The sequence below is a fragment of the Dipodomys merriami genome, unplaced genomic scaffold, assembly GCF_024711535.1.
Source record: "Dipodomys merriami isolate MVZ:Mamm:240054 unplaced genomic scaffold, mDipMer1.0.p SCAF_409, whole genome shotgun sequence".
In the NCBI taxonomy this organism is placed as follows: Eukaryota; Metazoa; Chordata; class Mammalia; order Rodentia; family Heteromyidae; genus Dipodomys; species Dipodomys merriami.
Genome location: NW_027205704.1, coordinates 804,731 through 817,238, shown reverse-complemented (window position 1 = coordinate 817,238; position 12,508 = coordinate 804,731). Strand labels below are relative to the sequence as shown.

At 56.6% G+C, this 12,508-nt stretch overlaps 1 protein-coding gene across 2 annotated transcripts in view; it reads right to left on the bottom strand.

Annotated features, from left to right (window-relative positions):
• Positions 1-12,508, bottom strand: part of LOC138806851 (ADP-ribose glycohydrolase MACROD1) — a 140,030-nt gene that overhangs the window by 18,983 nt on the left and 108,539 nt on the right. The gene's annotated exons all lie outside the window — the stretch shown is intronic.

Genomic DNA, 12,508 nt, shown 5'->3' with positions numbered 1-12,508 from the left:
AGGCCCAGAGTTCAAACCCCTCGACTTATAAAAAACAAACAAACCAAAACCCCAAACCCAAAATCCAACCCTGCTCCGTGGGACCGTCCTTGACTATGTTTGGTTGTGATATCAAAATCCAGAGACTGGGTTCTTTTTGAGGTCTCTTTGCGTCACGGTTCTGGGGTTGCAGGGTCTGGGTGCGGGTGCTGGCTGAGGGCCCCGAGCTGCGCGGCGGCCGCGGGCGGAGCCGGACGGGCCCAGGCCAGCTCTGGCCTCACCCCCATCCACTCCCGCCCCCCGGGGGCCCCTCCGCCTGCACTCCCTCCACATGAGTTTCCAGCACATGAACTTTTGGGGGACACACACTCCAGCCATAGCCCGGCTTCACTGTGGCACTGGATGCTGAAGCCGGGGTCCCGGGTCCCCGCGTTCTCAGCTCCCACAGGGGGCAGAGGGTGGTGACCCCCAATGTCCTTTATTCAGCTCCGACGCGTGGGCGCTGGCTCACCAAGGCAGAGTCAGAGCCCTCCACAGATGGGGAAACTGAGGTCACCTGCTGGGAGCCCTGCGGGTCTGATGCTGGAGCCTGGGCCTCACTGAGGTTGGGTTTGTTGGCCTCCAGTGCTGAGCCTCTAGCTACCTTTCCTGAGGCAAGACAGGATCGTCCAAACTGCCCGGGAGCCTGGCCCCACGGGGCCTTCTCTCCGAGGGCCCCCCCCCCCCCCCGTCTCCTCTTTCCTGGTGGCCCCATGTCAGGTCCCCAGCTCTTCTTCAGCTTCCCCTGCACCCCTCATGGCTCTTCACCCCCAGATCCACCGCTTAATCCTGTCCCTACACAAGCCATCCAGCCTGGGGGGCGGCTCACACCTGCCATCCTAGCTACTCAGGAGGCTGAGATCGGAGGATCACCGTTCAAAGCCAACTGACTCACCAGAAAAGCCAGAAGTAGAGCTGTGGCTTGAGCAAAAAAGCCCTGAGTTCAAGCCCCAGGATTGGCAAATGCACACGCATGCGCGCATACACACACACACACACCATCCATCCATCCATCCATCCATCCATCCATCCATCCATCCATCCATCCATCCATCCAGCTGTTTAGAGCTCCAAGTAGGTTATTTGGCTGAGGTTCTCTGCTTGGTCCCTTCCTACCTGGATTCCTGGGCTCCCTCCTGGCTGGAGAGGTAGGCCCCCAAGCTAGACCCTGACCCCAGATGACACAGAGCCCCCCCCCAGACCCCGTCCCTACGTGCCTCCTCCATATTGGTCTTCAGTTATGCAGGAGATTCACATTCAACTCATTGCCCCAAATTGGATAAAATACATCAACAGCGAAAGTGAGGTGAGTCACCATTAGCTCATCGTGGGCAGCCGGGGGGCTAGCCCCAGCGCCCACCCCTCCAGAGCCGCCCAGACTTCCATCCAAACCAAAGAACTTAATAAGGAGTTGGATCGAGCGTGTTGGGTGGGGAGGCATGGGATGCATTGGGGAAGGGGGGCTTGGCGAGGTCCAGCGACTTGCCCAAGGCCTCGCAGCTGGGAACTGGGGCGGTGGGGGACCGAATGCAGCAGTCTGAGCTCCAGTGGAGCACAGGAGGGCTGTGTCCCCCCCCTGCCTCCCCACCCCCAGCCCCAGGCAGAACTCTCAGCAGCCCACCCCACCATTAGCATAACCACCCGAGTCCCTGAAACCCAATTACCAGGAGATGACTTGGGCCCCAGCCAGCCGGTGTCCTCTCCATGTCTGCAGGAATGAGGGGCTGAGACCCGAGGCAGCCAGGGAAGATGGGGGGCTGGGGAAAGGAGTCTATTCACAACCTGGGGATCTGAAGGCAGCTTTGTCTCCCCTGGGCCCACTGCTCCTCTGTCCCCAGCTTGCTGAGTGGCTCTGGGCAACCTCTTGCCCTCTCTGGGCTTCAGGTTTTTTTGTTTTGTTTTGTTTTTGTCGGTTGTGGGGCTTGAACTCTGGGCCTGGGCGCTGTCCCTCAGCTCTTCAGCTCAAGGTGAGCGCTCTGCCACTTGGAGCCACGGCTCCACTTCCAGTTTACTGATGGCTCATTGGAGATAAGAGTCTCTCGGAGATTTTCCTACCTGGGCTGGCTTTGAACCCTGACCCTCAGATCTCAGCCTTAGGTATGGTTCAAGTGGTAGAGCATCTGCCTTGAGAGAAAAAGCTAAGCAAGAACAAAAAGCCCTAAGTTCAAATCCCAGTACTGGCACAATGAATAAATAAATAAGCCAGGCCCCAAGTTCAAGTCCCATCACGGACTAAAAAAAGAAAGAGATCAGGGCTGATATGCAGGGCTCCATTTCTCCACACAATGCCCTGTGCCCTACCCCCGGGCTGGCACTTGGACACTGGACTTCCCTGCCCCAAGTGAAGCTTGGTTCTTTGTAACTGACCCACAGTTACAGTAACAGAAAACAGAGCCAGGCCCCCCTTCCCGGAGTGGAAGCCCCATCCCTAGATTAGCATGCATCTTCTCCAGGGCTTCACCCAGAGTGTCCTGGGGTTGGTGGGTGTGTCAGTCCCTGGATCTTACATAAATACAGGCCCTTACGTATGCATTCAGGCTGCTCCAGGGGCCTAGGCCCCACCGCGCCACGTCCTGGGTAAGCCACACACAGCAAGCCAGCCAATTCCACCACAGAGACCCAGAGACCCAGAGATGAACAGTTGGGCCCCTGCTTTTCTCCTCTTGCAAACAAACCGCAGTAGCATCCGTGCATGGCCTGCGCACGTGCCAGCCTTTCTCTGGGAATGGGGCTGTGGTATATGTGCATCTTTAACTTTACTAGTTATTGCCAAATTGCTCTCCAAAGTGGTTGTTCAGATGATCGTTTTAAAATATAAATTAGATCATGTCACTTTCCTGCTTAAAACTCTCAAATAGCTTCCTATTATACTTAGAATAAAATCCATATTCCCCTCCATGAATGCATGACTGCGTCCATGCTCTGCTCCCTCCTCCTGCCCGCCCTCTCAATTTCCTGGCTCCTTTTCTCCTCCTTAAATAGGTCTGGCTCGCTCCTGCCCCAGGGCCTTTGCACACGACTCCCCAATATCCTGCATATTTTCCTCCCAGCTCTTTCTAGACTGGTTCCTTCTTCTCAAGTCTTTGTGGAAATGTCACCTCCACTGAGGGACCTTCCCTGGCCACTCAAAGTGCCCTTTACCCATTCTTCTTATCACCCTGTTTCCTTTGGGGTCCACACTGCTCAATCCCATAATGACCTCGTCCTTTCATTTGCTCATTGGTGTATTACCAGCCTGGTGGCCTGGTGGTCGGAGAGACTCATTCGCTTAACTCCTGTATTCCCAAGGCCAGCCTGGGGACTGAGCTCAGTAGAGCTCTGGCCTGGTATGCTTGAGGCTCTGGGCATGAGATTGAGAGCAGGGCAGATCAGAACACGCAGATCACTTATTCATTCAGCAGACGTTGCTTGGGCCTCATGTCCAGAAGGGTGAATGAGAATGAGCCCCGAGAGGCAGGCAGGGGGAGCTGGGGAGAGGGGGTTCTGTGGAGCTGGGTGTCCCTGGCCTCTAGGGTCCTCCTGGATCTCTCCTCAAGGATGTGGGGAGTTATGGCAGATGCTGGATTGGGGGGCCAGGGGGAGCGGCCATGGGTGGTCTGAGCTCGGGAGGCCCAAAGAGGGCGGGGTTGGACATCAGAGCAGCTTCTAACCTAGAGCTCAGCTCCAAAGAAACAGCAGTATACCAGGCGCCTGCAATCTTGCTACTCACTGCTCAGTGTGCTGAGATCCGAGGATTGGATTTGAAGTCAGCCTGGGTAGGAAAATCCGTGAGACTTTTTTTTTTCTCCAATGAACCACAAAAAGGTGGACATGAAGCTGTGGCCCAGGGGGCAGAGCGATAGCCTGGAGCAGAAAAGCTGGGACAGCGTCCAGGCCCTGAGTTCAAGCCCCAGGACTGGCAACATAAATAAATAATTAACAGGACAGTGGTAGCTTCCCCCCCCCCCGCCCTTCCCCCCCCCCCCCCCGCCCGTCCCACTTCTCATGGCCCTCTGTAGTGAGCGGAGGGGGCCAGCCTGGGTCCCTCACAGTCCCCGGATATCCATATGCACAAAATACTGCCCGAGACTTGAGTAGGAGGGCAGGGACCCCAAGGGTCCTCCCTAGACCCCCGCAAGCCCCCTTGATGTAACCCACCTCCCTGCTCCAGCTGGGAAACTGAGACCCTAGAAGGAGAGAAAGTGAAGCCTCAGAGTGGAATTCCTCCCCCAGGGCACTTGCTGGATGGGTGTGTGCGTGTGTGCATGTGTGCATGCGTGTGTGTGTGTGTGTGTGTGTGTGTGTGTGTGTGTGTGTGTGAGACATGCACAGAGAGGCACAACCCCAGCAAGGACAGCAGAAAAGTGGTAGCCAATTGCTGCACAAGGAATTTAAGTTAGACACCAGAAAAGACTTCTTCGGTTCCCTGTGACCCCCCAGGAGTCTCAGGCCAGGAGGCTGGAGATGAAGCCCCTTCAGGGCGGCTCTGCCAGCAAGAGGCCTATTGCATCTGACTCCACAATCAGCCCTTAGGATGAGGCACCAGGGCCTGAGGCCCAGCGGAGGCCCAGGCCCGACCCAGGCCCGTGCTTTGCCTCTCCCTCCCTGCACTGGCCTGGGGCTCTCCTCCTCTTCTCCGTCCTGCTCTACCAACTTGAGTTCCATTCTTGGAGGGAGGAGGGAGGAGAAGGAGAGAGGAGGCAGGAGGGAGGAGAAAGCCCCCGGTGTGGCAGCCATTGGTATGCGAGGCCCAGCCTCAGCTCTTTAAGAAGCCCTCCTCAGCAGCGTGCCGGTTGCTGGGCAACCCATCCCGCCCCGCCCCCTGAGGCTGGCGCTGGTCCTCTTCCCCTCCCCCTCTTCCCAGGGCTCCTCCCCCCCCCTCCTACTCCACCCAGCCTCAGCAGGGTTCTGAGCCTAGACTCTGCCAGGCCTGGCTGCCAGGGCCACCTGTGCCTGACAGGTAAGGGACTTGGAAGTGAGCTCACAGTCCCTAGCCCCCGGCCCTGCCCCTGCAGGCCCCCCCCTCCAGGGGGGGAACCCCTGGCTTAGCAAGGCCGGCAGGTGAGGGCAGGAGATGCTCTGTGTCGTGGAGCGCTGGGAGGGGTGGAAATGTTGGCTCACAACCAGTTCCTTGTGCTCTTCCCCCCCCCCCCCCACTTCCAGGGCATCATCTTCAGCCGCCCTGACATGCTAGATCTACCGAGGGGATGGGGGCCCAGAGGAGGACCTCAGGGGCTGTTGGAGTGGGAGAGGGGAGGAGGGGCTCTGGCTGGCTGAGCTGGGTGCTGGGGGGCTCCTAGAGGTGAAGGGAGACGGAACCAGGAAGCCAACTGGGACTGGGATAGCACATGGAGAGCCACGGCCTCTGAGGCCCCTGGAGAAGCAGTCTGGTGTGCAGGGGTCAGACAGGCGCAGGGATGGGGCGGGCGGGAGGGTCCCCGCAGGCCCTGGCCCAGCAGAGGCCTCTGACACCCCCCTCCCTTTCCCTTCTCCCCCTTGGCCACGCACAGAGATGGGATCCTCTGCTTCCTCCATTTTTTTTTTTTTTTGGGTGCCAGTACTGGGGCTTGAACTCATGGCCGGGACACTTTTCCTTAGCTTTTGCACTCAAGGCTCTCCTTCTACCGCCTGAGCCACAACTCCACTTTTGGTGGTTAAGTGGAAGTCTTAGAGACTTTCCTGCCTGAGCTGGCTTCAAATTGTGATCCTCAGATCTCAGCCCCCAGAGTAACTAGGATTACAGGCATGAGCCACCAGTGCCCGGCTCTCTCCTGCCTTGGGGCTGTTCCTCTCCTGGACAGGACTCTACCTCTTACTCCCACGTGGCAGCCTTTCCCCACAGCCTCTGCCCCGGCCCACACTTCTGGTCTCATATCCCTCCCGTCTGCCCATGCACGCCTCCCCCTCTAGGTAGGCCCGGGCTGTCCCTCAAGACACTGCTTGCATCTCCTTCCTGAACTCCATGTGTAACAGGTGAATGATGGCCAAGTTGAGGGAGCCTTAAATCATCATAAAAAGCATGTCCTCTGCTGGGAATAATGGCTGGGAGGGGGGAGGGAAGGAGAGAGAGGCGGCCCTGTTCGGCTGGAACTCACGGGGGGGGGGGGGTGATGTCACTCGTGGGCTCCCAAGAGGCTTGGGACCAGCAGCCTCAGTCCCACCTAGGCATTACAGGGACCCCCTCCTCTCCTGGGGGGTGGGCAGGATCTTGTCCAGAGCCAGGTTTGGATTTTGATTCTTTCTGGAATGTTCTTCCTAACATTGGTTCCTACCTATTGAAAGAAACCACCCCTCCACCTCCCTGGAAGAGGGCCTGGGTGCCTCGTATTGTGAATCGTGGCTAGTCTGGGACAGCTCTGTCCCTGTTGCCCTGAAGGGCACTTTCAGCCTGATGCTTGCTGGTATACAGTGTCATCCACACACTCCTTCAGCAGCGCTGGGCTGTGCCTGGCCCAGGCCCTGGGCACTGGCCACGCAGCCAGAGCGGTCCCCGCTGTGCCTCCACGGTGCTCCGGTCAGATGGAAGAGGCAGATGCCCTGATCCTAAGTCAAGCCGTTATTTGCTGCTGTTTTACGACAGCCAGGGGGAAAGACAAGCGCGCCTATGACATCATCTACCTCGAGGGAGCTTTGGGGAGATGGAAGTGTCCAGCAGGTGGGAAACAGGAGTCACACACATCATGAGTGCCACAAACTGAGCTAAGTGCCATGAACAAGAACAGAGAATGAGCAAGGCTCAACAGATACCAAAACTTATGTTGAGCCAGCTGTGATGACACACACTTGAAATCCCAGCATTTGGAAGGCAGAGGCAAGCAGGGTGAGGCCAGCCTGGGCCTACAGCAGAGCCTGTCTCACAAAAGTCCAAGGGCTATGAGCCAGGTCATGCCTCTACTCCTAGCTACTCAGGAGGCTGAGATCTGAGATCACCGTTCAAAGCCAGCCAGGGCAGGACAAGTCCTTGAGACTATCTCCAGTCCACCACCAAGAAGAAGTTGGAAGAGTGGCTCAAGCAGTAGAGCACTGGCTATGAGTGAAAAAGCCAACAGTGCAAGAGCACAAGGCCCTGGGTTCAAGCCCCAGCACCTGCACACACAAAAAATTAAAATTATGATGGGTGCCGGTGGCTCACACCTGTCATCCTAGCCACTCAGGAGGCTGAGATCTGAGGATCGAGGTTCAAAGCCAGTCTGGGCAGGAAAGTCTGTCCATGAGACTCTTTATCTCCAATAAACCAGCAAGAAACCGGAAGTGGTGCTGTGGCTCAAGTGGTAGAGCGCTAGCCTTGAGCTGAAGAGCCGAGGGACAGCGCCCAGGCCCAGAGTTCAAGCCTCAAGACCGAAAAAAAGAAAAATAAAAAAAGAAAAAGAAAAAGAAAGCTATCAAATGTAGATCTTCAGCCCTGAAATTCCAGAATCTTGAGTTGAATAAACCATTTTCTTTATATATTACCCGGTCCTAGGAAGTGGCACTGTGGCTCAAGTGGTAGATCGCTAGCCTTGAGCAGAAAAAGCTCAGGAACAGCATCCAGGACCTGAGTTCAAGCCCCAGGACTGGTATAAAGCAAACAACAAAAGACATAAATCAATTCCTGAAAGACCAAACATTTGCACAGTGAGACCAAAGGAGGATATTCACAGGAGTGGGTGACAAAGGCTCAATAGCTATGTATATATGATCATATAAAAAGTATTACCCAGTTAAGCTGGATGCTGGTGGCTGACGTCTGTGATCTTAGCTACTCAGGAGGCTAAGATCTGAGGATCATGGTTCAAAGCCAGCCCAGGCAGGAAAAGTCCATGAGACTTTTACCTCTAATTAACCACCAGAAAACTGGAAGTGGTGCTGTGGCTCAAGTGGTAGAACACTTGCCTTGAGCTGAAGAGATCAGGGACATTGACCAGGCCCAGAGTTCAAGCCCCACAACCGACAAAAATAAAATAAAATAAAATAAAATTACCCAGTCTGTGGTTTCAGTCATAGCAACAACAACAAATGAATGAAAAACAAGGGCATTACCAAACAGGTGCGGGAAGAGGAAGACTGCTGGAGAACCCAGTGGCCAGGCCTTGTCTGGACTGAGTAGGAGTTTAGGCCTGGGAGGGGGAGGCGCATGGAGGAGCCTTTGAGTGGGAGGGGCTCAGTGGCTGGGAGCAGGGTGGGGCGGGCCCTGAACTGGCCCTGTGGGTCTGCTCCTGCCCTGCTCCTCTTCCCCAGGCCAGTGGCTCAGTTCAGCCCTTTCTTGCCACCCAGCCTGCTCTCAGGGTTCACCCTGGGGAGTTGCTGGCCTCCTCCTTCTTGGCTTTCTCCCATCTGTGCCCTTGACCTGTAGCCCCTGCTCTGAAGACCTTCTCTCCTGGGCCGGAGACATCGTCCTGCATCTCCCCAGAGCTCTGCCCTGGGGCCTGCCTCCCACTCTTGACCTTGACCAGAGAGAAGCTTCATCTCTCTGTGTGGCATCCGGGGAAAGTTAAGTGCAGAATGCAGTTGGGACTTGAGTCAGAAAAGCTGCTGGAAGTTTCTGGTGTGGGCTGGTTTGCCAGCCAGGTGTCCCTGGAACGGTGCACAGAGCCAGCCCACCCACGGGCCACATGTTCACGAATCCATACAAACGGCCCTGAATATATTGGGGATCACCAGGGATCCCAGGGCTGGGAGGGGCACACGGGGGGCCCAGGTATGATCTGTGATTTTTCTGGCATCCAGTGACCCTGGAAACCTTGAGGACTATGATCTCCAACTGAGGTCCCAGAGATGGGGACAGGAAGTCTCTTGGGTTGAAGTTGGGGCTAGGGGTCCCCCTCCACAGGAGGCTGAGCAGCCTGAGGAGGAGGTCAGGGCCCTGCCATTGCTCATCCCAGACCACTGGCCCAGAACAGCTTGTGTGCCTGACACAGAGACTAATAAGGTCCCTGATGCCTACTGGCCATTGGGGATACCCTGTCACCCCTACCCCGACCTGAACAGCTCCCAATGAGGCCAAGAGGGGCATAGGCTCAGCTGATAACGGTCTGATAATGGCAAATCTAGTGTCACAACACTTTACAGTGTATTTCTTGGGTCTTCAACTGGACTTTCACACTACCCACTGAAAGTCTGTGGTGTCCCCGTTCATAGAAGAGCCAGGTGCTGGTGGCTATACCTGTAACCCAAGCTACTCAAGAGGCTGAGATCTGAAGACTGAGATTCAAAGCCAGTCCAGGCAGGAAAGTCTATGAGTCTCTTACCTCCAATTAACCATCAAAAAAGCCAGGAGTGAAGCTGTGGCATAGATGGTAGAGTGTCAGCTTTTTTTTTGTTGTTGGTCATGTGGCTTGAATTCTGGGCCTGGGCGCTGTCCCTCAGCTCTTCAGCTCAAGGCTAGCGCTCTACCACCTCACCTACAGCGCCACTTCCAGCTTTTTCTGCTTATGTGGTGCTGAGGAGTCAAACCCAGGGCCTCATGCATGCAAGGCCAGCACTCTACCACTAAGCCACCTTACCAGCCTGAGTGCCGGTCTTGAGTGAAAAAACTAAGGGATAGGTCTTAGGCCCTGAGTTCCAATCCCAGTACTGGGGTCCATGCACACACATGCATGCACATACATGTACATGTACACACACATGCACACGAGCGCACGTGCGCGTGCGCGCGCACACACACTAGAAGTGCAGTGAGGCTGGGACAGTATTTAGAGTTGCCAGCTGGCAGGCAGTGAACTGGTGAGAAGCCACGGTTTCCTGGAGAGGGCAGTGGGTAGCCGGGTACATGGGTAGCCGTGGTGACCAGGATGGGGAGGCGGGACCAGAGTGACCTTGGCTGTCTATTGGAAGGAAGGACATGCACCGCTCTGCAGGATGCTGTGTGGGTTCGTGCTGCTCTGGGAGCTGGGGCTTGTCTCAAGGTAACTTGCACGATCCTCATTGCTGAGCAGGTCCCTGCGTGGGATCAGCCCACAGGTCTAGTTCTGTCCTGGATGGTGTTGTCACTCTCTCACTGCTCATCTGTGTCCTCATGAAGTACACAGCACCCAAGCACTAAGCCAATGTTTGTCAACTCAAAAATTGATTTATCTACCTCTCATAGCTGACTGTCCCATGGCCCCGGATTATAGTCCTTTGCTGGTGCTCTATTCCTCCTGGGATGAAAGTCAGACTCCCCTAGGCTTGTTCAAGACCTTGCACACATACCAGACCTGGCTGACTTCAGCCATCTTGTCCCCCACTCCTTGTCATAGAGTTTTCCCCTTTCCTAGCATGGTGCTTACAGGCTGCAAAGAGTTCCTCCTGCTTGGGGTTGGGAAGGTGGCTCAGTGGTAGAGCGCTTGCCTTGAATGCATGTGGCCCTGGGTTCAATTCCTCAGCACCACATAGACAGAAAAAGCCAGAAGTGGCGCTGTGGGTCAAGTGGTAGAGAGCTAGCCTTGAGCTGAAGAGCTGAGGGACAGCATCCAGGCCCAGAGGTCAAGCCCCAGGACCAAAAAAGAGTTCCTCCTGCTGTCTTGCCTGGAACCTTCTTTCTGATTCTCCAAAAGCCACTGCCCCTGGGAAGCTGTGTAGCAGGTCCTGACTGAGACCTTGTGTGTGTCACACAAGATTCGTTTCAGCAAGATCCCACTAAGCTACGAGGGTGCAGGCGCCTGTGTTTTGCCAGGGAGAAGTTCACCATGGCCTGATTCACTTGTGGTCCTCAAACGGCAGTCAGCATACATCGGACTTCCACCAATATTCCATAAACCACGTGGCGAAGCAAGTTACCTTCCATCGCTGGATAGAATATCACATGGCTATTCAAACCACAATTACGAAGGTGACATTTTGAGATCTGCCAAATAGAGCTCTGCCAGTGCCATCCCCCGCACTGGGGGGCTCTGAGTGTCTGCTGGGTACCAACCCCGTGCCTGACAGGGGTGGGGGGGACGGGGGGGGTCAGAAGAGGAGAAAGACACGCTCGTAATTTCCAAGCCACATGCCACCTGACGCCTAGAGGGATGACGGAGCCCCCCCCTCCATGTCCATCTGGGGGTCTGGAAGGCGGAATGGGAAACGCAGCTCTGTAAAAAATTATAGCCATCTCTGCATGGACCAGCCTGGAAGGGAGCAGAGGAAAGGAGTTGTTGACGCCACAGGGCGGTGGCATGGTGGCTGATTTTTTCCTTCCTTTATTGTCGGTATAATGCTGTTTGGGCAATAAATAAAAATTGGGAGGAAAAAAAAATAGCTGTTTGGTGAACGGAGCAGAAACCCAGAGAAGGAAGGAAAGGTGGCGGGAGGTGAGGTGGGAGAGGTAGGAAAGGTGAAGTTTCCAGGGCTCACAGAGGGGCTGGAAGTGGCAGCCCCAGGCAAGACTGACTCTGGGCAAGACGGGGAGGGAGGGACTGGTGTCTGTGGGGACATTTGTCCCCCAGCAGGGACCTGGGGGAGCATCCTGAGGGTAAGTGGTCCCCAAGAAGTCCAGAAGAACAAATAGTGAAGAGCAGGGTGGGCTGGGCTGCTGGAAGGTTCTGACACAAGTCTGGAGTTGGGATAGTGGAGTGGGTCTGCAGAGAAGGGCTCTAGCTGAGGGCGTGGAGTCTGGGAGCGGACCTGAGCATTGCTGAGGCTTCTGGGCAGAAGCAGAGTCACTCAGAGCAGCCCTCCAGGAGAAGGGAAGCCAGGAAGGGATACTGAGCTCTGGAACAAGGGGATGGATGAGGTCTGACAGGGCAGGTGAGTCTGGGTGGGCAGATAGAGCGGTTCCTAAGGTCCTCCAAACAATGCCTGGAACTTTCCAGGCTACCAGGGTGGGGCTGGTCTTGTCTACCCACTTCCTGACATCCCCCCCACATACAACAGGTGCAGACCCCAATGGGTGCCAGGGCTGCCAGCCACGTTCCCATTTGAGGTCTCTGCCACCTTTCGGGCCAACACTGGAGCCAAGTCCTTGCTGCTCCCATTTTACAGTCCGGACACTGAGGCTTGGCCAGGTGAAATAACTCACCCAAGGTCGTGGTCAGGTGGGGAGGGGGGGGGGCTGGCATCCGACCCGGGCGCCCCTGTGCGCAGAGGAAACCCAGGGATCTAAGGGCTCAGATGGGGAGCAGCAGGCGAGGGGAGCCTGTGGCGAGGAAGAGGTGCCGGGCAGCCTTCGGAGGAGGCGGTGGGTACCTGTTTATGAATGAATGCATAGGTGGACAGATGAATGAATGAATGAATGGATGGGCAGAGAGGAGGGGCAGCGCGTGATCCAGGCCTCCCCCCCACTGGAGGCTGGCTTCGGGAGACTCCCTTCCCCCACTCTCTGGGGACCTGGCTCCCCAACTCGAGTCCCCCCTCCGCTCCCCCCGCCCCCCGTCATTTCAGCGGAGGGACGAGGACGGGGGCGCGGAGGCCGCGGCTCTCGGCTGGGCCGGAGTCCCCCGCGCGGCGGCGCAGCCTCCCGCGCCGGTCCCGCCGGCCAGTGCGCAGCGCGGCGCCCCCGCCCCGCCGCCTCCCCTCCCCTCCCCGCCCGCCGCCGCCTCCCCTCCTCCCCCTCCCCGCTCCGCTCCGCTCC